Genomic DNA, 6023 nt, shown 5'->3' with positions numbered 1-6023 from the left:
GTTGCTGCAGCTGCACCCGTGTTGCTGCAAAGTGATTTTGTTCTTTTTTAAGTGCATTTTTAAGAATTAACAACTTTGAAAATATTCTCTAAATAACTTATGCTCTAATTGCAAGTCAGCAATGTTTTACTGGAGTAAATTATCTACTAAACAACAGTTTCCTATTTATTTTATTCAAGGCAATAGTTAAGATTAGATGTGTGTATGGGGAGTGGGAGAGTGGGAACTATAGAGCAGAGGTGCACAGTCTTGAAAACAGAAGTTTCGGAGTAAATTGTGTGCTGATCAAGTGAAGCTTGCTTCCCTGTCTGTTCCCCTTAACCCCACTTCCATAGACACCTTTTTCCTTTTGTGGGCAAGGAAATCCATATACTTATTAAATTCCAAACTCAGTAACTTCAGGGAACCATTCATAGTCCACAGTGGCCCAATGATTCTCACCCTTGGACACATTAAAATTGGGGGCAGGGGGGTGAAATGCCAGATTTCCATCCCCAAGCCCAGTGAATCAGTCTGGACTTTCTGAATCCCACCAGATGCTGACAACCTTCTGCTGTCCTTCGGTTGCTTTGAGCACCAAATTTGTCAAGAGGAATCATGTGCAATGCTCCTGACTTTTTTCTATCTCTAACTATGTCCTACCTCCTATTCTCTACCTCCTCCCATATCCAAATCAGACCCAGGGATTGATGGTAATGGGTTATTGATATAAGAAATGAGTCTTATATCAGTTCTTGGCTTGTTAGTGAAACCACCTTTGCAAAATTATGACTGAGAGAGTGAAAGAGACCTAACTTAACCGATACCATCTTGTTTCTAACCTACGAGATATCCTTGTTCATTCCTGGGCGTAGGCTGAACTAACTTTGAGAGAAACTTCGTTTACAGTGTATAGTTTAAACAAGATTAACAGCCCTTTCCCAAAGCAGATCTCCCTCTTGCCTGGGGACTAGATTGCCTATGTAGCACTAGCAGCCACAAAAGATTAGAAATTGTGGTTTAGGAGTCATTCTGACCCTCCCTAAACTGCTCCAAAAATCAGTGCTTGAGATATGTTGCAGACCCTGCATTTGATGGATCAGCTGGTACCAGCTAGGTCAATAAACTGACTCATCTGATCTTGTGGCTCTCCACATAGGAATTGACTTAGTGCAAGAAGGCAGCTCCAACTCCCTCTGGTTTCATCCCTGACCAGTCAGCACTCCTGGCCCAACCCACCAAGTTGTCCTTAACAACTCTGCTTCCTGAATGCTCAGGGAGACTGATTTGAGTAATAATAAAACTCCTGTCTCCTGCACAGCTGGCTCTGCATGAATTACTCTTTCTCTGTTGCAATTCCCCTGTCTTGATGAATTGGTTCAGTCTAGGCAGCAGGCAAGGTGAACCCCTCGGGCGGTTACATTAGCCAGAAGTGTGACTAGGACTAGTGGAGAAAATAATCAGCTGACAGTGGCTTGGACCAGATCGCTCATCTAAGCATTCATTTCAAATCAAGAAACACTTAAACGTCAGTTATATTCAGACACTATGCTAGGCACTAGGGTACAAAAGCGAGTAACTTATGGTCCCATTTGCCAATCACTGAACTGATCTGGGATAATCAGTGGGAGAGAAATCCAGGACTGGCACCCAGTTCAACCAGATTATTCCATCTCTGGGTAACACGTTGCATTTCTAGATAAATGTTTGCGATTTGAAAACAAAATGGTACAAGTATTGGTTTGATTTGTCTAACTAAAGAAAAAAGAGCTGAGGCAAACTCAAATCTCATGATGTTGCCCAGTCACAAGTTTTTAAAGAAGAGGTGGTTTCTAAGTTGTTTACTATAATTTACATGAAAGTGACATAAACTATTGATTGCCTATAGATTGTTCTTTGTATCACAAATTCCAGGAACATGAAGAAAGGTGGGACAGTCACTCATGAACAAAATACCTTTAAACAATTGTCCCTGGGCATAAGTGTGGGGGTGCAACTTAAGTCCCATACTCAAGTCTGTCTGGGCCTGATAATTTACGTACCTCACATTGCTCAAATGCTCTGAGCTATTTTTCTTTTCTCAATTGCAATTTCTTTTCTCTGGTTGCTCGTTAGATTCACCTGCAAGGAGCTTTCAAACCATGGTGCTCAAACTTTAGTGTGCATCGAAATTACCTGAAGGGCTTGTTAAATCTGGCCAGCTCAGCCCCAGCCCTGGAGTCTATGAATCAGGTCACTGGAGTACAGTTTCTGTCAAGTTCTCAGGTGATGCTGATGCTGCGGGCTCCAGTGACTACACTTTCAGAGCCAGTTTTAAAAGACAAGCATCTGCAGATCCCACGTCCAGATGGACTCGTTGGGCTTGGGGATGGAAATCTGGTATTCCATCCCCCCCTCCCCCCGCCTCCCCCACCCCAATTTTAACGTGTCCAAGGCTGAGAATCATTGGTCCACTGTGGACTATAAATGGTTCCCTGAAGTTACTGAGTTTGGGATTTAATATATGTATTCTTCTGGGTCAATTATAAGAATTCTGCGGTATTTGAGGGCATTAAATAAGTGACTTAATACTTTTATTTAAAAAAATACCACTGCGATTTTGGTTCACACTAATTTTCTTCCTTCTTTTTGGAAGGCCTTTCCGACCGTCTCCTGGATATTTTCCAATACCACGATAGAAATGTACAACACCCAGAGATCTTCGGAGAAAAGCTCTTAAAGAAGTGGGGTCCATTTGAGCCCCAACTCTGCCTTCCTTAGGTCCCCCTGGGCTTGTCTAGCCCTGGTAGTTCCAACAAATGAGCTGGGCATGCTCAGTGGGCAGGGTCGTTTTGGGGGGGCGGGGTGCAAGTGGGAAGCCTGCTGGTCAGCCGCAGGGGTTCTCCGCCTCCCCCCACCTGTATGAGGCTGGGCCTGGGGAACCTGTGCCGAGCACCCCACCTCCTGGAGCTTGGGCTAGGTCTTCCCTGCAGGTCCTCGCGCTGACATTCAGGCGGGGGGGTCAGGAGGCCTGGCGCGCCTCCAGAGAGCGCCGGGGGAGCTGGGCCAGGGCTCTGGGCTCTGACGGCGGGGTCGCGCGCCTCCTGGACCCGTCTGTAGGCCTGGGGAACCCCGCCGGCCGGGAGGTGCGGAGTAGGGGAAGCCAGATTCGGGGGCGGACGACAAGAAGTCGTCAGGTAAGCCAGCCCCGCCAGCGTGCCGGCGGGCGAGTGCCTCCCCTCCCGCAGGCAGACGGCCAGGGCGGTGCGCACGGGGGCGGGCGCAGGACCTCGGACACCGCCGCCGTCTTCCCCAGCCGGGCCTAGCTCAGGCTTTCCCGTCCGCCAGCCGGATGGCGGCGCGAGGCGGAGGTCCGGAGTCCCGCACCCGCGAGGCGCAGCGCGGCAACTGCAGCCGGGCGAGGGGCCCTGCGTGCGCGCCGCGCGGCGCGACCCCACCCCGCCCGCGGCGGGACCCGCGTCCCCGTCTAGTCACGTTCACCGGGCCGCGGAGACCTCTTCGCTCGCCGCCCGCTGGTTCGCGGCGCTTTTCCCTCCCACGCCCCCGCCAACCCCGGCCCGGGTTCCCGCCCGCACTTCCGCGTTTCCCCGCTGGGCCGGAGGAGCCTGGGCCCGAGGTATCCGGGCGGGCGGTGGCGGCCTCGCCGCCGGGGTCAGCCCTCCGGGAGGGGGAGGAGGAAGTCGGGGAGAGGGAGGGCGGGGGCGCGGCCGCCGGGCGCTCGGGTTACAGCCGCCCAGCCCGCGCCTAGTGACAGCCCCGCGCGCCTCGCTGCGAGCACACGGGCCGAGGCTCTGATTCCGGGGGGAGGCCGACTCCACCCTGGCTGGAGGAACTGGGTGCTCCTGCCCACTGCCCCCTCGCGCGTGAGGATCTATCTCAGGTGTGTGCTTCCTGGGAGACCCCTTCCCCCGCTCCTAGGACTCTAGGCGGGAGTGGCCCCTTTCTGACCCGGGCGAGTCTTCTGGGACTCCAGTGTGGCGGTAGGTGGTGGCGGGAAATGGGAAAGATTTAGAATTTCTCTCCACCAGCAGAAGATGGACTCGCTCTTCTCTAGGGTTTCGCTGTTTACATTTTGGAGGCGGCATTTGTAAAACAGTAAAGTGGCAGGACTTTTGGGGCAAGGGTTGGTACCCCATTGAAAGTTTCTACAAACTTTTAGCTTGTAGATGGGGCTAGTCTGATGAGGATTGTTGCCCCTTTACGAAGCAAGAGTGACAAAGAGTCTGGAGGGGGGCTGAGGCTTCTTTGAGAAACTCAGCTGCTGGCATGTGACCGTCCTAGGAGGAAATGGAAGGTACACATTGATAACTTAAAACAGCCTCCACTCCCCACGTAGTAACTTCTACCAGCAAAAATAGATTTGCAAAGAGTGCTTTGGCAGGAAGGTGTAGCTGGGTGAATGAAGTGCTGCTCTTAGCAGATGGTCTCTAGTCTGGCTTCCACCTTGTGCAGTGGAATATTCACTCCCAGAAGAGTTCCAGAGTAATTTACAAACACAAATTCTCACAAAGTGTTAGTGACATGGGTAACCCAAATCACACAACACATTATAAATATCATAGGAGGCAGCTATAGAAATAGCAGCTAGTCAACTTGTATAAATAGGTGAGGGAAGGAAGTTAGTAAGTGGCAGGGAGTCTTTATTGCTAAAACAAAACTGTTAGTATTATGCATGTGCTCCAAGTTTAAAGAGATGTGAGGCTTCTTTTTGGCTCGTGGAGGGTGCTGGCAGCTGTCACACTGAGTCCAGGCACTTCTTCGTAGCTACTGACCACTCCAGTCCCAGTCCTGCAGTTCTTACTGGCCATCACATGAGAGCTGGATGGCATTGCCCAGTGGAGACCGTGTGCAGCCTGGGGAGCCTTGTGATGTGGATGTTGAAACCCCCTTCTGTTTCTCACAGGGGCATTATGATAAATGACAACACTCCCTTGACTTTTACACATCAACTCTTCAAATAATGCAGCAATATTTTAGTGAATAAATGGCTAAATATGGGGTTTGGGGTTTGATAACCAACACTGGATTCATTCCAACAGTCTATTCTGATAGCTCACAGAGTCACTTTATGAAGAAATTCTAAGCGGGTTTGGAGCTCTGCTTCCTTCCCCCCCGATTTATTCAAAGATGCAATGGCTTGGTTCAGGAACTGACAAAAGGGCCACAGTGTTACTAATTGTTAGTGAATGTTACCACCCTCTTTAGTTTTTTGTAACTATTTAATCTCATTGTAGATATTTTGAAAGATTGGGTAATTATTGTGCATAACTCATGTTGGCAAACATTATTGTAACTCTAAAATTATCCTGTTTCATTATTGTGTTTCATCTCTAGCATGTAAGTTCTATGAGAGTAGTAGGGCTTGTTCTGTCTGGCATACTTTCAAAACTGTAATGCCTAGAGTGGTGACTAGCTTGTAATATGCACTCAATAAATATTTTCTCAATGAGTGACTGAACTGTGGAACAAACTCTAGCTGAGGGTAGTTGCGGATGGGAGAGCCAAAGACTTTGGCCTTAGGTAATCTATTTAAACTCAGCCGCAACGGTCTCATTGGCAAAATATGGATAATAAATGCTACAATGTGTAAAATTGCTAGCAATGTACCTGGCAGGTAGTAGACTTCAAACGACTAGCTTCCATCCTATGTTTTTTCTTCTTATATTCAAATAGGGAAATATGGGCAAAGAATACAGTTAGCTTGAAAATTTGTGCAAGGAATTCTTGCATGTTGTGTATGAATTATCCAGACATTTTTTTTCCCGTTAGTTTAGTGTGTTGGGGGTGGGGAGAAGAGAGGGGAGTTAGTGGTAGCTATGATTATTAGAGAAGGGAAGCAATTTTCAGATAGCTATCTAATTTCTCTGTTTTATTTTTTTGAATGCATTGATGTTTCTGTTTAGGTTTTCCAAAACTTGATTCTTTCTGTTGAAACACCTGGACTCATGGGGCTATCCTAAGTGCAGAAACTTCAGAAAGAGGACCAGACATCAAATATATGAACACTGGTCTTCTTAAATGAAATTTTCTGTACTTTTGTGCAG

General features: G+C 48.3%; 1 protein-coding gene across 4 annotated transcripts in view; it reads left to right on the top strand.

Annotated features, from left to right (window-relative positions):
• The first annotated feature begins 2841 nt into the window (after positions 1 to 2841).
• The window catches only part of GPD2 (glycerol-3-phosphate dehydrogenase 2), a 154495-nt gene continuing 151313 nt past the window's right edge, over positions 2842 to 6023 (top strand). The window contains exon 1 of one of the 4 annotated variants that reach the window (XM_003921966.4): positions 2842 to 3155. The gene's annotated coding sequence lies outside the window, so the exon portion shown is untranslated. Of the gene's footprint in view, positions 3156 to 3487; positions 3596 to 3694; positions 3960 to 6023 lie in introns of those variants that run through there. The other 3 variants (XM_074399666.1, XM_003921965.4, XM_074399665.1) reach the window with 3 other exon arrangements.

The sequence above is a fragment of the Saimiri boliviensis genome, chromosome 5 (genome assembly GCF_048565385.1).
Source record: "Saimiri boliviensis isolate mSaiBol1 chromosome 5, mSaiBol1.pri, whole genome shotgun sequence".
Taxonomy (NCBI): domain Eukaryota; kingdom Metazoa; phylum Chordata; class Mammalia; order Primates; family Cebidae; genus Saimiri; species Saimiri boliviensis.
The sequence above is the reverse complement of the archived record's forward strand: the minus strand, read 5'-3'. Positions and strand labels throughout refer to the sequence as shown.